This window comes from Pseudorca crassidens, chromosome 5 (genome assembly GCF_039906515.1).
Source record: "Pseudorca crassidens isolate mPseCra1 chromosome 5, mPseCra1.hap1, whole genome shotgun sequence".
Taxonomy (NCBI): Eukaryota; Metazoa; Chordata; class Mammalia; order Artiodactyla; family Delphinidae; genus Pseudorca; species Pseudorca crassidens.
The window spans coordinates 56475150-56493978 of record NC_090300.1 but is presented as its reverse complement, the minus strand read 5'-3'; the positions used below and the strand labels follow the sequence as shown (position 1 = coordinate 56493978).

At 40.5% G+C, this 18829-nt stretch overlaps 1 protein-coding gene across 2 annotated transcripts in view; it reads right to left on the bottom strand.

The window, feature by feature from the left end:
* The window catches only part of NLGN1 (neuroligin 1), an 889492-nt gene extending 871018 nt beyond the window's left edge, over positions 1-18474 (bottom strand). Inside the window, exon 1 of one of the 2 annotated variants that reach the window (XM_067738068.1) lies at positions 17678-18474. The gene's annotated coding sequence lies outside the window, so the exon portion shown is untranslated. Of the gene's footprint in view, positions 1-16279; positions 16529-17677 lie in introns of those variants that run through there. The other variant, XM_067738069.1, reaches the window with a different exon arrangement.
* Positions 18475-18829: the final 355 nt, after the last annotated feature.

The window sequence follows — 18829 nt, the reverse complement described above, 5'->3', positions numbered from 1 at the left end:
ATAATTATTTGAAGGAATGTTAAATCAAAGCATTTGAAATCACCCTTTAATCACAATTAGTTCAAAAAACAAATATGGTTTTCAAGATACTCCAGGTGTTCTGACTTTGCTTTGATAAACATTGAACCAAAGACCAAGGAAGAGTTTTGTTCACTTTGCAGTTTCCTCCTTCAGTGCCCCTTGTCTCCTTCTGCATCTTATTGTGAGTTCTTATTTCAATTTATTTGTTTAGGAGTTCCAGGTGAATTTCTTTGATGGAGGTTTTCATATGTGGATGTCTTAGGGCCTCTCCACTGTTAATTCCCAAGATTCTTTCCCATGTCAGACTTCCTATTTCCTACTGTTTATCTTTTTAGGTCCTATACCTTCAGCCTTAATACCACTCACTCCACCCCTTGTGGTCCAGCTCCAATAAATCTGACTTCAAAGTGAGACGTTGCCCCCCAAATCCTCCTTCTTTGCTCTCCCCAAAGACATAAACGTGCAGGTCCTTTTCCTTTCAAGGGTTTTACTGCTAATCACAGAGGGAAACTAAGAGTAGTACAACACACAATGTCATTCTAATTACTTATCTAAAGCTCCTGATCTCCCTCTGAGGTAGCAAACTGAAGCCTCCATGTGCCCTCTGCTAAACAAAGTATAGCAGTAATTCTGGGAAGATTAAAAGAAAAAAACACTGATCCCTTAAGTCCATTGCTATCCTAGCTGCCTGAAGATTGCTCTTTTGCCATCCCAACGCAAATATCACCATCTAATCATTCCTGAGCAGAGACTGGGCCTTCTACTTGCCCTGCCCTCTGCCCTTGCCCAGCTTTTTGCATACTACCAATAATAGTACTGTTATAGACTGAATGTTTGTGTCCCTCCCAAATTCGTATATTGAAACCTAATCACCCATGTGATGATATTTTGAGGTGGAAACTTTGAGAGGTGATATGGTTATGAGGGTGGAGTCATCACAAATGAGATTAGTGCCCTTATAAGAGAGACCCCAGGAGACAGTTGTCTGGGAACCAGGAACTAAACCCTCACCAAACACTGAATCTGTAGGTGCCTTGATCTTGGGCTCCCCAGCCTCCAGAAGTATGAGGAAAAAAATTCTGTTGTTTAAGCTACCCAGTCTATGGTATTTTTGTTATAGCAGCCAGAACAGAATAAGAAAAGTACTACATAATAAGTACCTCCTTTCTCACATTCAAATCAATGTTCAGGAATTCCTCTCTCTCTTAAGCCAGTGGTACAGCTACCACGTTGCTGCAAGACATAGCTCAGGGTCAACAAGGTGTGAGGATGACCATTTCAGATCCTACATGCCCCCTTCTCTGGGATTCCTGTTCTGATATGTCACACATCCCAGTGAAACCTAAGAATGGAGATGCCACTGAGGCACTCTGGGGCACCCTCTCTCTGCAAAGCTCACACCAACCCCTCTGCCATTGATGGCTGCCTTCCACATTATCGCCACTGATGATTTCTCCCTCATCCTCTTCCAAGCAAGAAAAGGTCTCTTCCTCCCTTCTTGCCCATGGAGTGGGCAGATCACCTGATATCTTTAGATCCAGGCCTCCCCACATGACCCATGGCCTAGTCCCAGAACTTCTCTAGACATCTGCGAGCCAAGGCTCCCTGAGGAAGTGCTAATGGATGTCAGCTAGACTCCTGGCAGCTGGCAAAATTCCTTTGGATTCTTTCCCCAGTAATGGTTCATCTCTCTAGATTTGGAAGTACTATTTTTAAAATGAAATATAAAATAGACAGAGATGCATTGGTGGGTAGATAGATAGGTAGATAGATAGAAAAACCAACCAAAAAATAAGCGGTACATGCTTCTTTGACTCAGAGGCAAATCTGTAAGACTGAAGTCCCACAGGCAGAAGGACATTAGATCAGATCACATTAAATACCCCCAACTACCCTCCCTCAACCACTTCCCTCATAAACTGATTAAGTATGAGCAATTTATCAGGGGAGCAGTTTGGCTGGGGCGGCAGTACAGGAAGACAATGAAAGACTGTTATAAACAAAGAAGGATAAGTACTGCCAGAGAGTCAAGTGCAACTAATCTTCTCTCTCATTTTCTCCTTTCCATCTGTAGCACAAACCACAAATAATCAAGTACTGTCTTGAAGAGAATGACTGTTACCTGGAAAGGAACCTGAAAAAGCATTCATTGTCAGCATTATGCACTGCAGACTTTACCGTAATCAGGTCAAGAAAGTGCCATTACATGAGCATGGAGATCATTTTACTTGATAGAATCATTCTTTCTTGTGATTGTGTGTAATGAAATTTACCTGATGCTGTCAAGGCTGGTGGGTGCTCAGCAGTATTAAGAATAAAGCCCTTTTGTTCAAAGAACAAAGGCAATTCTCCCTTTCCAATGTTTTTATGATTGGGGTTAGAATTGGCAAAGGTAAAGCAACAGAGGACCTAGAAATCTCCCCTCCAAGAACAGACAGTTGGAATCAATACATTTTCCTGAAATATCTTGTCAAGCGTGGTATTAAAGAGACTATCTTCAGGACTGTATGCACTTGACTAACTCTTCATAAAAAATGTCAGTATGCTAATAATGTTATGTGCCTTCTATTTTCCTTTCAGTGTACAGATTTTCTCTTCCCCACTATGGGACTCAAAGACAAGCTTACCTGATGTCTTTAAAGCAATCCTGGTTCCACTGTTTTACAACAAAATCTCTAGTGCAAATATGTGTGTGCATGTGTTTGTATGTGTCTGTTTGCATGTGTATGGGTGTGTGTGAGAGAGAGACAGGGAGTGAGACAGAGAGAGAGAGAGGATGTGTTTGAGCACTGGAACATGCATCTAGAATTTTATCCTTCATCTTTGTTTTTCATAGCATCATTTACATTACAAAAACAGTAAACTGGCATAAGTTTCAAACATACAAACTTGCTGATAGTTTTTTGCAAAGGGACAATGGCAGGATCAGAGAGATACCTCTTGCTCCAAATACAATTTAACATTTTGAAATATGATTTACTTTCTGGACTACAGCCAGGCAATTACCACTGGCAAATATTTCAAGTGGGAGAAATGAAGTGGTTGCTACTAGTCCCATAATTTGGGATTGCTGCTAACAGATGTTACATATCATCAACTTTTCTGCTATTCTTTTTTAGAAAATACAATAAAATCTTAATATTTCTGCATTTCAAGCCTTAGTGTCAGCTTTGCTGATGCTTGAGACAAAACTGTGTAAGTGGCTCCCTCTGGTGCTGCCACTAGTATTAGTTTTGGGATTTTTTGTTTTTTTTTTATTTTTTTGTTTGTTTGTTTTTAATATTCACAGCCATAGATGTAAACCAGATTAGCTGCTGGGAAAGGTAAGTAGAAGCCCTGAGGGCCTGCATCACTAGAATTGTCTCTTGGAATACAATTCCACTTGGAATAAAATTAGATGAAGGGTGACATCCTTTATGATATGGGAATAGACACAATTTCTTCCTTGGCCTTTTTCCTTCACTTCATATACACCAAAGAGAACTGCAAAAGGTAAAAGAAAAGTCATGTTCACTAAACCCTGGCCAGATACCCCCATCCTTGTTCCTGAAATTCTAATGCCCCAAGAAACTTCTTAAGTACTTCTAACAGACCTCCATGCGGCCATCAATTCTCCAGCCCTGGATTCCACTTTGACCTGTGGACTCCATAGTAGTGATTGGAGCAAACATGGTGTCATAAATAGTCTGTTGCAAAAGGCAACTGAGGGCTCCAGAACAGCATCACTTAATGGCAGTGGGAAAGAAGCGAGCAAAATCTCCTCTCATGGCTGCGATCCATAGTTGTCTCCAATGACTGCTCTTTCAATACAAGTCCTACCCACAGACAGCCAATGGTTGAAGTCTAGGCTCCTAGGTCAGTCTCCACATTGTAAGGCAATGGTGATTAGTCAAAGGCAATCTGCAATCTTCAGGCTCTCCCATGTTGATCTTGTCCTCCTTTCTCTCCAAGAGGCAGTACATCCTCCCTGATACATTCCTCTAAAGCACAGCATAGCTTCCACCATCAGCCAGAATGTTAATGCATTATATCACTCTGTACACTGAGAAAACAAGTGACCATATGTAGCCTATGCCAGCAGAGCTCTAACTGTGAAGAACAATGGCTCTGAGTCAACAACAGAATTAAACTACTCCGTCTTGTGAAGCTCTTCTGAATATTTTAAGTGTTGCCTTGAAAGTGTGGGATTATGTGCAAGCATAAACATTAGCTTAATGCAATTTTTTGGTACAGAATATGCCAGAGTTTAAAAATCAGAATTGAAATGCAGAAAATAACTTTGGGATAAATTTAATTTTTTTTCATGTGTGATTAAAACATGATTGAAGAGGCATACTTTATGTATAATTAAAGTTGCTTTGTAATTAATAGATTTAAGCATGTATAGAAAATGATACAGCTTAGTTTGGAGATTTTACGAAGGCGTCTATTAAACACTCACTCCCTAGCAAGCCTGACTCAAATGTTTTCACATTCTAATGCTGATAGAGTCCTTGAATTTTTTTGAAGCTGCCAATTTCACCATTTCTAAATGCTTTACCCTTCCTTCCATGAGCTTGTAAAATAAAAACAGCCCTATCTTCCTTGCATTAGCCAAAACAATGATGTAGAACACCCTATAGCCTAATTTCAAAGCCTCCAGAGGCAAAAAGAAAGATTCCCTGAATGTCTCAGACCGGGTCTGACTTAGCTTTGCCTTCTCTACTATGCCTAGCACTATGTCTAACCTGCTGCATAAAAAAATATGTATCAAGTGCCTATTACTGAGTAAGCAGAGAGTGTGTTTGTATATATTTGTGGAGGGTTATCATGGTAATAAGAACACATCTGGACATTTTTTTATGTGCCAGACAAAGGTGCTATAATACATTACTTCATCTAATCCCACAACAGCCCTATGAAGTTGACAACATCAACCCTTTTGGACAGATACATAAACTAAATCAAAGAAAGTTTGAAGACTACAAAGAATAACGCATTTTGTACTATCTTGGCAACAGGATCACCTTTGGGGCTAAAGAGTGAGGCAGAATAAGTTCATTTTCCTCAGTCTTGTTCATTTTTTGCCCCTTTCCCATGGCCCAGTTCCTCAATCCCCCACCATCTCCAGGGATTGCCTCTTGGACTCTCTCTAGAACCCTAAAGCATTCTTCTGGTAAGCACCTGGCATGAACAGAGGCTTCATCTCACTGGAAATGGTCCTAGTTTAAACTGATCTTCCAGGCCTTCCTCATCAATACCTGTCTATTTTTTATTTCATCCATTTTAGCCAAGTATCACATGGGGGAGGGAAAAATTCAGACAAACATATTTGTACTAGAGTGTTAGTTGCTGACATTCATAGTTAGGAGGCTTTTGCAATAGTCCCATGGTACAATGGAACATTTTTAATTTGAGTGTTGGTTTTAGATACAGAAAGGGAACCACAGAATATACTGCAGGGATCAGGAGTCATGAGTACAGGGGTGGGAGGCAGGAGAGAAATAAGATTCATGAGGATAAGAAAAACATATACAGACTGATAGATGGATGCTGGGTTAATCTTCCCAGCAGCCAGGAGCACATTTCCTAGTGTCTCTCCCCTTTCTCATCTAAAGAGTATATGGAATATTAATAACCTTTCCAAGAAAAGTACTTGTTTCTTCTCATAGTTTCTGATATCAGGCAGTCATCTACAATTTTCAATTAAATCAGATAGATAGATACATAGGCAGACAGGTAGATAGATAATAGATACACACACACACACATATATAAAACTGTTTTGCAAGCTTAAGTATAGCAGATTTAAAGCATATTGCAAACGTAAATATGCTCTTTATATTCTATCTCCCTGATAGAGGTTTCCATTCCAGTGATTATGCCCTCTTTCTGCCCTATACCAGCATCACCTCACTCTCTTGTTCTTTATGGGTTTGCATGGTACAGACAGGGCCCCAGGAGGAGAGGTGGTTCTGTGAAGCCTCATGCTTCTTTAGAGTTTTAGAGAAGACTGGTGAGGGAATGACATTCTAAATTGAATACCAAGACTATTCCCAGCGTATTTCTGACTAGCAGAGTCGTAATGCACCGATTTGTGAGAAATCATGACCATGTTTATGGAGTTCTGTAGAAAACATGCTCATGCTCTTCTAACTGATTCCTTCCTTGTTCCCTAGGTGCTGGTTATTCTACTCACCGATTCCCAAAATGAGCTGCTGTTTTTACAGAGAGTGGATTCAAGGAAAGTCAGGAGGGACATGTTGATTTCATGTGCAATTCAGTAGAAACTGAGGAATGTATCTCACTTGAAACTGCACCTCCAAGACCTTAGAAATGTTACAATTGTTTAAGTGATGATGAGGATGATTGCTGGGTATTAAAAGGCAGATTAGCACCAACTAGAGCCTCTCTCCCTTAAGCAAATGGGACATTTCAATAAGTGTCCTATAATCAGCAGATCTGGAAGGATTCAGTCAAGCATTATATTGTAAGGGAGGTTGGGAAAGAAGGTATGTTTGGAGAGGCAGAGTGTTTCTAGTACTTCCTGCGGAGAGGGTACCCAGGTTAGAAAATAGTATCTAGGCAGGTTATGATAAGAATCTCCTCTTTTGATGACAAACAATCAAATGATCTCAGATGGATTTGTTATCAATCACATATGCATAAACACATACTCAGAAAGTCATATTTTCCATTTTAAATAATTTAATTTGCTTTCCGGTAGAAATGAGTTTCTTCTTATATGAGTAATATAAACCAGTTTTTCCAAGGACCTGTTTATCTCAGGATAAGTATATAATTTATATTTCTGATCTGCATAGGTCCTAAGCCAAACTACTGAACACGGAATGAGATGAATTTTCTCAATGAGTACATTTCTTTCTTTTCTACAGTAACATTACTGTGGATTGGTATGTTTTTTGATTTTGGTTTTGCTTTTTTCCTTTTGAAAAAGTCTAGAATGACCAGTTACCTCTGTAACATGTCCTATTCTTAATTTTTACTGCTTTTGATCAAGCCGTGCTTTACTTCCTCTTCTTCTCCATTCATTCATTCATATCCCAATGTCCTTCAAGTAACACTTTCTTCACTAAACCTTCCTAAAAATAAAACTCTCTTCTTCCTATATTCTGGCAATTATTGCCTATACTTCTAAACTAATAATTCTATAATCACAGATACAAATCATATATGATGCTGGTATATGTATTACTGTCCTGTATGTAAAACTGATGCATGAAAATATTACATGAAGATTGGGATGTTCCAGTCCAAGTTCTATCATTGTATGTACTGAGCAAGTCATTTCTTATCTCAGCCTCAGTTTTGCCACCTGCAATCTAAGAAGGTTGCCCTATAATTGTCTAAAAAAACCATTATGGCCCATTCAGTTTCTCAGCTGGAAATACCACTGAATATTTATTGAGAGCTTTAAAAATGAACTGTTCTCTTTTTAAAACATGTTTTACAGATCATCTGTGGTCAAAAATTGTGATTTTTCCCTTTTAGTCATAAAATAGTGATTGCAATGTAAATATAATCTCAACATCCTATTTTATGGTGTAAGACTCTACCATTAAATAATATTCTCCATGTTAAATACTACTATCTTGAATATTTTTCTTATGGACAAATGGACCTACATAGAGGATTAAAATTATTTAATTAATTATTCAATAAAAATCTACTTACTTGCAGCAATATTATATCTCTATCTTACATATTCCACGCTTTAATTATTTTAAAAGAGAGCTTCCAGAATATGTAGTTTAAAAAAATAGGGAAAGGTTTCTTCATGCTGTATAAATCAACTCACTTTTATGGCAACATCATGTTTTCTTTGTGGTGACTACAGCTACAATGAGAGAAAAGAGAGTGGGGCACCTTTGGAGAGCTTGTTATTCATCAGAAAGTAAGTACCCAGCTTTCTGACCACTTAAGAGCAGTGGCAATTTTCAAATACAATACAGAGAAGAATCACTGTTGTCTGTGGAATTGCACAGTAAGAACTGTCAAGATATATCCACAAATAGTAGCATCTGACTGATCCAAGCCAAGACTCCTCTTCCTTTTATTCATATTTTTTAAAATCAGTAGTATGGCGTTGAGTAATGATAAAACAAAAATTAGAAAAGAAACTTCATTTTTACCTGCTAATTTTCTCCTGCTTTTTACTGATGACTCTCTTTTTAAGCAGAACATTTATATATAGTGATAGTTCATTCCTTGTGGAAGTTTTCTTTGTTCTTGATGGAAAATGCATTATCTCCTTGCCTCTTCCCAGGTCTACATCCTTTATTTGGCTTTGATTTATTCAATAATCTTTCCATTCCAGTATGTTTGAGAAGAAGGGTCCTCAGTTTTAACTGTGTTCTTTTGAACCTTCTGCATTGCTTACAGTTGTTTTAAATAGCAAATAAGATATGCATGTGTAAACCTCCAAAAAAGCTGTATAATCTTAAAGATATACAATACATATTGTATATCTTAAGCTTACCAGTTTAGAGTGACACATCTCTATTACTATATACCTATATAATACCAGCTTAAATATATATATATTATTATTATAAACATTCTTTATTACTGATAATCTTTCCCCAAAACAGTTCTGAGACCCAAAAGACACATTTAATTTCAATTTGTCCAACTATATATTTTAAACACTGAAACCAAGGCCCAGAGAGATGAAGTGAATTATAGGAAGTGACACATATAGTTATCAGAAGAGTCTGCTCTATAAACTCAGGTCCCTTGATTCCTAGTCTTGTGCTTTTTTCATCCTACCATTATCCATCTGGAAGACTAGCTACATTTTGTACATTGCAAACTGGGAGGGTAAATAGAGAATAAAAAGGGTTAGAATTGGATTCTAATCACACTCTCTAAGAATTACGTATTATTCTCTCTTATCCAAAAGCTTAGAGATTAATTAAATAGCTTGGTTAATTAATTATCATTATTCCACTAGCTTGTTTAAAAATGAGAACACATATATCATTAAAGTTGCCATATTTCACTGACTCTGACACACTATTTTTTAACCTTTAACATCTCTGAAATCAGGATGCATTTTATAATTCCTTATAGCCAAGCAGTAGTGGAGGCATAGTTGCCATTGACTTTGTATGTGAAAATTGGTTGTATTTCTCTTGCCACGACCAGACAACCATCACTCCTGATATTTTAGGACAATTGAAGGAAGAAATATGAGATCTGGTTGCTGTCTGAAAATCTTCAACTGTCACATTCTAGTAAGATCAACAAAACACCACCATCAAAACTTTCAGAAGGTATCAGCTGCTTGGAATGAAATCCTAAAGACAACCATGAAGTACGCTTAAGAAAGGGTCCATCACCAACACACACAGACTACTGTCGGGAAAAACATGGATATGGATATGACTCTGAGTCAAAAAAAAAATGATTCAAAAGAGTGAGAATCTAAATAGGACAAAAATTTTTGAATTCTTAAACCAATGTGTTTTTTAATATACTTTTTATACATGCATAAGATTAATATATTAGAAAAATCTACATCTATTTAAGTCTAAATTGCTCTTTGTTAAAGTATAAAATTCTAAGTGGTAGGAAAGCATTGTACAACGATTTAATTGGGATGCTGCTTCTTTCTAAAGCATTCGTAAAATAACGATGTGTCCTGTAGTCAGTGGTTCCTTAGTTTAAATGAAATATTTGTAAAGTATTCAATAAAATTAAACATTTTATTCCCTAAGAGAAGCCTCAGAAACTTGCAGTACCTTAGGGTCAATACTGTAAACCATACTATTTCACAGTGGATATGCTGAAGTACAAGACGCTGCTAAGTCCAGTGGAGAGAAGGTCAGACAGATGCCTAGAACACGCCCTCCCCTCGTGGTCTTTACTTGATACAAATGTGTCCACTAAAATGTGAACTATTTAAAACCCAATTTCACTCAGTTTTCACTTTCAAATATGCCTTCTTAAAACAAAAAGGGGAAGCATATGTTTCTGACCCCAAACACAAATGGAGTTACTCATTATCATTTTAAGTTTGATTCAAAAATCAGTTTCCCTGGAGGCAAGGAGCCCAGGTCAGAGGTGGTAGCTGTGCTGCAAACCGCTTCAGGCCTGGAGCCTGAAAATAGAGCACTGACGATGCAAAGATGTGACTCTGAACATACATTCTGAAACGCCAGGGGTAACAGAGAAGATTGCCAACGACCACAAAATTTGCTTTGGAACAAAGAGAGAAATCAGATCCATTCTTTTCTAGTTCACGGTTCTTTTACCGTGTAGCTTTGGTGTTAAAGTTTAATTGCCCCTTTATATTGGGGAGAAGTTATAGGGTAGAAAGGTGGTTATTGAAATACTGAGGATAGAGGGTAAAAAAACTGAAAACCAATTGCTATCTGGTCATAGAGCAAAATACATATAATGACTTCAGCTATACATCCTCCACCCACCCTGCCTTAATTTTCCATCTGTCTGCAAAAGTACAATGTGTATCTCTCTCGAATGGCCCAGGCATCACTCACATCTCCTTTCCCTGAAATCCTATTGTACATGTTGATGGGAGCATAATTCAGAGTTTATTGCACACAATATTGTCTAATCTCTAAACATATATTCTTTCAGGAAGAAAACATTTATTGAGTGATGTATGACACCATTCATTTTTCGTACATGTATATATACATGTACATATACTTCCTCCTTCCAAAAATAATTTGAAGCAGCTTATGATAAAAAGCCCAAATACAATCAAATCTTCAACCAAAGTTTAAGTTTTAAAATGGATTCAAATAATGAAACAGGGTAAAAGGAGATAATTCAGGACCTCTTTTTCAACTGAACACAAAACTGGCTCTGAGCTTCCATGAAGTCAGACCAAAAAAAAAATGAAAATACGGCTTTCTGTGCTTAAAAAAAAGACTCATAATGCTTAATGAGATACTGCCTTGTGAGCTAAAAATTAGTTCCCTCCCCTAGACTCTCCAAGTAAACAATTATCAAAAGCAGGGAAGTAATTTTAATTGGGCATAACTGATATCAAGTGCTTCATGAGAATAACTGGCAACAGTGTTCAGTCATTTCTCACATTATTTCTGATTTATGAATATAAGATAATATGACAAACATAGATGACCTATTTAGTAAGAAGAACATGCTCTGCTTTAACTGTGGTTTCTGTTATTATGATACAGTTATAAGTTGAAAATGTAGGGTTTTGGATTTATATGTGGAATGTAGCATAATAGTTCTCCAGATAATACTGGAAAAAAAATCTCTGGAACATTATGAAAGCAATCATTCTATATCAGAAGCATGCAGCCTGACATGTGTACAGTTTATGTTCACGGATCCAAAGACTGTTTAATTCTTGTGTGTATGAGTGTGTGTGTGTGCGTGGGCGTGTGCACTTAATTCCAGTGTAGACATTCCATATTATAAGAACTTCAAGCAGGTCAGGGCATGATGTTTATGGCACATCCTATTAGGTACCCTAGGTTACAACTATTGCCTCCTTCCTGTCAGTTAACAAGAGCTCTGATTTTGTCTAAGTGTAACACTGCCATGTCCACAGGGAAAGCAGACCTCTCCTCCAGCCCCTGGGGAAGGACTATGATTGATCAAAACCAGTCATGCAATGTATTATCTCTTTGCCAGTGATTAGTTTAGGAGTGGGATGTCATAGTTTTAGTCAATCAGGCATAAAGGGAAGTTTGCTGATAGCTTCTGGAAAAAAATTTTCCTTTTTGACTACAAGAGACATTTCCATGAGAAGACGACTTCCTCTCTTCTTTTTGCTTTGGGTGGGACTGTTTGAAGAGGTAGTGTTTGGCTTGGTGGTAGTCATATTGTTTATCTTGTTTCCAAAATGGAGAGCCAAGAGAATTACAGCAAAGCTGTCCCAGAGCTGTGACATCCTTGAACTGCTGAGGTAGCCAACTGTGGACCAGTATACCTCCATAATCCTTGTCCTGAGAGATGATTCTTTACTGTTTAGATGTTAAATTGGGTATTGTGTTGCTTGCATGCCAAGGTTTCGTAACAGACACCATATTTTATATTTCTATATTCTACACAGACATGAGCAAAAATCAGCATTCAACAAGCTCATGGGAAAAAATTGTATCAATCAGATAAGATCATTGGTCATCAGGGCAATACTGATACATCTTTGTAAGGCAGAATTCTTCCCTATAATGGTAAACTACACTGAGGTGAATAACTGAGCAACCTAATTTAAAGTTACTACAGTCCATGCTAATACACCTGTACAAAAAACCATTATTTTACCAAATGCCATCACTCGCATGTGCTATCTTTATACATGCATTAGAAAAGAGTACTAAAACAAAGATCTGCATTTTCTTTCCTTGACAACATTTCTCATATGATTGATGACTAATTTGTAAGCATGAATAGCAACTTTTATTGCTTTATTCAATAGATTGAAGAAGACAGGGTGCTCTCTGACCAAAAAAAAAAAAAAAAAAATGCCAGGAAGAGTAGGATGCCTCCATTCAGCTGTTATTTTCCAAGTAAACTATCATCCAGAGGAAAAATAAAATCACAGTGTTATCACAGTTATTTTATGAATATTTAGCATGTGAAAAATTATATCTATCCCCTTTTATGGCTATTTACTTTTTCTTTACTTTTTCTCCTTTCTGAAATATTTAGGTGATTTTTACATATTCATTTATTCTGTCACAGTATCAAACACTTCTAGTTTCCAACCCCGAATCAGTTTCCCCTTCTTTTTTCACAGATTCTGATTTTCTCCAAGGTAGTGGTATGCCAGAGGAAAAACATGTTTCCCAACCTGTCGGGTATGTAGAAGTAGTGATTTGACACAGTTCTGGTAGGTATAGAAGTCTACGGGGAGAATGTCCACATCACAAAAATGACAAAATGCTCAAGGAGAAGGTTCGTTTGGTCCTTTCCTCTCCCTTTTTTCTTTTTTTAATCTCATAAAGAGCCCTCTACCATTTATTAAACAAAATCAAACAGATCCTCACTACCACTGCAATGCAAAAATGAGGAAGTAGGAAACAAGGAATTTCCTTCCTTCAGACTCTAATCATTCTCAAGTTCTCAACCCAGGAGGATTTAACCTCTAAGGGACATTTGGCAACGTCTAGAGATAGTCTCGGTTTTCAGAACCAGGTGGGTGAGTGGGTGGAGGGTGCTACCGGCATCTAGTGAGTAGAGGCCGGCGATGCTACCGAACAGCCTCCCACATGCAAGATACTCCCTCCACAACAAAGACAACGACTTATGAGTCCCACATGACACTAGCGCCAAAGTTGAGAAATCCTGAGCTAGAACACCCTTTGTTACATTCCCTTGCCCCCTCCTTCTTTGGGTCTAGAAAGCAGACATGATGCCAGAGGCAGAGCAGTGATCTTATGACCATAAGAAGGAAAGCACCTAGATGATAGATGAAACCTGATTCCTTGTTTAAATGCTTAAGCAACTGTCTTCTCCTGATTTTGTTTTAATAATGTGAGATAAATAAATCCTTATTTGCTTAATCCACGGTTAGCCAGATTTTCTGTTGCCTCATAGCCAAACGTATTTCTAAATAATACATTTATCATTCACTTATGGCCTGCTTTATATTTAGACATGGAGCTAAGCATTCTGAATGAAACGATAAATTAGGCATGGCTTCTGACCTCTGGGAACTTACTCTCCAGGGAGGGAGCCAATCATCAGCAAGTGTGAAAGGTGGGGGACTCTTAGCATGAATAACATGTTGTGGGAGCTCAGAGTAAGGACAGCAGGGTGACAGAGAAAAGACCACTCTAAGGAAACAAAATGTTTTCCCATCCTACAGTTGGGGTTTATGTGCTGGGAAGTAATCCATAAAGAAAGACTAGTATAAGAAAAGCACAGAAGCCTAAAATGTCAAGTAGTATTGGGGAAAATGGTAAGGAGGAGTCAGGTGAATGGAATGCAGAGTAAATTGGGAGGAGTTCCAGGTGGAAGGTGTTTTAATCTAAAAAGGAAGGTTGGGGAGTAAATTGTGAAAAGACCTGAATGCCCTCAGAGGTCTAAATATTACCATCCAAGCTATAAGGAGCCATTGGCCATGGCTGATAGAAGATCTGCAAGACCAGACTGTGTTTTAGAAAAAAATAAATAAATGTTTGGTGAACTGGACTTGGGTGATTCCATTTACAAATAATTAAATATAACTGAGGAACCACATCTTTCTCTTTACAATCTAATAAGATAGAAACAGACACCAAACTTCACTTCAAAATACTTGAAAATGTAGCAGAAGTGTACTGTTGAACTGTTGCAGTTTCCAATGTTATTGTTAATTCCAATTGTGTTTTGCTTACAGAAACTACAAATTAGTATTTGTTTGATAATTCATAAAATAACTCCTTTGTGTAAAAATTTTAAAAAAGAATTCTAGAAATAAAAAATTACTATGCTTTGCTTTAAAAAAAAAAATGTTAGAAGTGGTTTGTTTCAGCATACGGAATCCCAGAGAGGTATTTTTCAACTATGCCTACAATATCAATATTGCCCCTCAAAAAGTTGTCAATAACACTGGAGCTTAGATTTATTTATATCTGTATTCTCTAGTTATAGCTACTTAATTATCCTATAAAAATTGTATCTAACTAATTTAAAGAAATTTGAAGGAAGATATAGACCCTGCTACTGGATAACCATGTGGAAATAATAAGAATAGAATAAAATATGAGAATTTCAGGGTTGGAAGAGACTTTCTAAAGTCAGGGAAGTCAGCCAACCATGCAAAGAGTGATCAAACCTTCAAACACTCTGCCTGCAGCAAATGAAGTTCTCAGCCTACCTTCTGTAAGTATATATTCCACCTTCAATTTCAAAACAATTCAGACATTTATATTTGAAAATATGTTATACCTAAATATAAAAGGAAAATTTCACACAATGAACCGCCACTAAGGGAATAAAAGACTGACAGAAAGTACTTTGGCGTGGGAGGAGGGAGACTATGGAAAGGAGAGTTGCTTAAGAGGGCTTTTCTGAAGCCCACACTGCAGGAAGTCTAGTACAGTCGGTTGAAAGACTGACTCCCTCAATTTTTGCTTACGTTAATAGGATTGGAAAGAGTAACTGCAGAATAGCAGGCTTACAGAAAACAGTTACTTCTTTTAATCAAACCATGTAATCAGAAGGCCTGAGTAATAATTAACTTCCACTTGCTCTGTGAATCACTCCGCAGAGCAGGTAGACTTGAGATTCATTCTCTGCCAAGGGCACGGTAAACGTAATGTTTTTGTACTTAACACTTAATATTTTAAGTACGTGCATGGCCCTTGCTTCTGAGCTCATTTCAGAAAGCTGGTGTTCTGCTAGGTTACAATGGCTGAATGAAATGCCGAGACATTTTATACGTTTTATGCTCAAACACATGCACCCACACCTTTCCTTAGTGATATTTTTATACCTATGGTCTTATTTATAATTAAGCACAATTAATTTTTGAGAAATACATAACTGTAATTTTCATGTAGAGCATGATCATTTATTTAAGCAAAAATAGTCTACTGTAGTTTCAGTATAAAAAAAAGAAAAATGAGTATATTGAGTACCTATAAAAAGGCAGAGTAATAGATACAGGGTTAGTTCTCTGATTCCATGTTTTCTAAGTCTTACATGTATCACTATGGTCCTGGAAATGAAAAAAGAAAGAATACCTTTGTGGACGCCAACTGCTCGTGATTCAGATAAACACAGAATTTTTCTCATCTTTATAACCCTCTAACAACCTCTTCTGGAATAAATCATTCCCAATTGAAAAATCTCAACCTAAATAATTTTAAATTCACTGCAGGCGGCTTTTCATCTCTACTCCCAAAGCATTGTGCTGGCCGGTCGGGAGCCAAGGGAGAAGGTCGGCAATGTTTGGACTACCTTCTGTGCCCAGGGGACTTGACTGCCCCATAATGCATAATCTATTAACTGCTCATCGCGGGGATCTACCGAGAGTGACATCTTGACTCAAACCAGGCAGATCTGAAAACCACTTCGCAGGAAATGTTGTGCGGAAGCGCAACTTTCTTATCCCCGTCAAACTCCGAGGCGGAACCGGTCCCGGAACGAGCCGGCGGGCCTGGGGAGAGAGAGCCCGAGGCTGGAGGCAGCTCCTCCGCGCTCCGCCCCGGCCTCAAGCAAGGGTTTTCTAGTGGAGGCGGCATTGTTCCTCCAGCAGCTCAGCCTTCGTGTTTCGCCAGGAAACCCTCCCCGCTCTCTCGTAATCTTTTCCCTATTGCTTTGGTACCTCTCTGCCGATTTCTCGGCTCCTGGGTTCTGTGGTCCCTGGACACCGCTCTAAGGTGAAAGGCTGCAGCGACTGGGGCGCCGCTCTAAGGCGTCGGAGGCGACTGCACTCTTCCGCCCGAGCTCGGGCGGCGTGCGCGCCTCACTCTCGCTTCCTCCCTTCTCTCCGGGGCTCTCCGGCTCCGACGGGCTCTCCCGGCCTCTTAGCCCGACTCCGGCTCGCCTCCCCCGCGGTCTCTCCTCACACCCGCGTCGCGCGCGCCGCACGCTCCGCGTCGGCCGCCGGGTCGTCGGCGCGCTGACACGACGCCCCCCGGCCCGCAGACCCGGTCTCGGGCTGGAAGGGTCAGGGCGCCGCGGGAGGCGGGGAGGAGGGGCGAGGCGAGCCGGGGCAGGTGGAGAGCGCGGGGGGCGGCGCGAGGGGGTGGGGGGAGAGGGAGCCCAAGAAAAGAGAAGAGGCATCTGCTCTGAAAGCGCCAAGGAAGAGAGGACGGAGGGGGCAGGAGCGGAGAAGAGCCGAGAACACCCACCTGGAGGGGTGGGCAAAACGGGAAATTTACAAAGTGCCGGGGCGAGAGCTGGTGAGCGGAGGAGGAAGGAGGCTGAAAGGAAAAAAGGAAAAATAAGGGCAAGTTCCCACCTCTCCCCAAAAGGTCGAGTCTGAAAACGCTTCCCAAGTACAGAGAGAGTTAAACAGGGACTGATCTTGTTGTAAAGGGTGGGTTTAAAAAGGCATTAAGTGTCGTGTAGTTTTTCCTATACTAGACTCAGCTCCATCCCCTTCAACTCTGGTAAATGACCCTCCAAGTAAATGAACTGGCAGTACGCAGAAACGGAAGCTGAATTTCCTCCACTGTGGAGTCCTCCTGAGGTATTGGCTCTTCTTTAAATGAAAATGACCATTTGGGAGGTTCCATGACCCCCAGTGCTAAAGAAACCACCCAGTTCATGAAAGTTCGTTATTTTTATTGCCTTTATTTTCGTCAGAGGATAGAGGTACGCACCAAGGTAGGGGTTGGCACCAAGAAATATTTAAAACAGCTATCGAGGTAGCATTCTTTTTCAAAACGACAAAATGGGCTTCCTAAAACAGCTAAAAGGGGATTGGGAAACTCAGTTACTCAGCTGGGGGGGGGGGAGGGAGGGAGAGAAAGAGAGGGAAGAGAGGGGAAAGAAGCATTTAAACTCTAACAGAAGTCTACACCTCCAGCAACCCTCTCCCCCGGCCCCCGCCCCAACCCAACGTAACTGAGAAAGGGTTAAGCTTACGGAGGAGAGAGCGGGGCAGGGTGGGTGGAAGGTGGGGAAGAAGAGGGAGAGGCAGGGAGTAGGAAGTTCTCGGCAATCCCCGGGATAAAGAAAAACACCGGAGCTCGGCGGACGCAGGAAGCTCCCTTACCTTTCTCTCTAAGCCCCGTTTGCACCTGATCTGCAACCATAAATATTTCGTGATGCTTAGTGTGCAGCCAAACGATGGCCGAATGTTAATTCTTCACTCTCCCTCCCCTCTTTAAAATACAGGCTCAAAAGAATGTTAATACTGTTCTCGTTATCCATCGGCTCCAAAACATTCCGCTTTGTCAGGAAGAGAGACGAAAACCAAGCGCTAGGGCACGCGTATATGTATTTATATATTAAGCGGTCGGTATATAAACATATATACGTTTTCTGTATGTAAATCCAAAAAGAAAGCACCACAGATGCCTCTGAAAGAGGGAGGGGACGGGGAAAAGAAAAACTTGGCAGGCCAAATGTATCCAAAGACTTCGTCCCAGGAGCCACCTGCTTCAATATGAAGAATTCCCGAAAAGATTTAGAGGGAGAAGGAAAAAAAATAAAAATAAAATACCCAAAACACACACTTGAAACTGGAAGACGCCTAAGACGCGTGGAAATGGAGAGGATGAGAAGAGCTCCCGAGGGTACAGATCCGTCAGCTAAGTGAGCAATCGCCTCCGAAAGCCACAGGAGGGGAGGTGGCTGCAGATGCGTCCCCTGCTCCGGTCCCCGCCGCCGCCGCTGCTACCTGTAGACACGCGCACACACACGCGCGCACACACACAGCACAACCTCCTCTCCCTCTCCCCCCTCTCTCGTGGCGTTGCCGGGTGCAGGAGTCTGAATCAAGCTAGACCCATCCTTCCGACCCCGTCCAGCCCCCTCAGAGCCACGATTCCCACCCCTGCCACCGTCTCTTCTCCCGGTTTGTGGCACAGCATTCGCCCCCCCCCGCCCCCGCCCCGCAAGTCCCCTCCCCGGGTCCGGAGCCACGATCTCAGTGGGGTTGGGCTTCGGGGGCGCGGGTCCCGCGGTGGCAGACTTGAGGCTGGCGGTGGTCCCTCCCTTTACAAGTTCCGCCCTCCTCCCTCCCTCCTCCCGCAGCGCCCGCAGCGTCCGCGGCGACAGGAGGGGTTAAAGGCCCCGGGCGTCACGTGTGACGTTCACTCGGAGGAGCGTGTGAGTGAAGCCGCACGGCCGCGGAGCCGCGAGGCCTCGGACGCAACGGGTTTCTCGGTTCTCGGAGTCCTTGTGCTTCCCTCCCAGGCGTTTT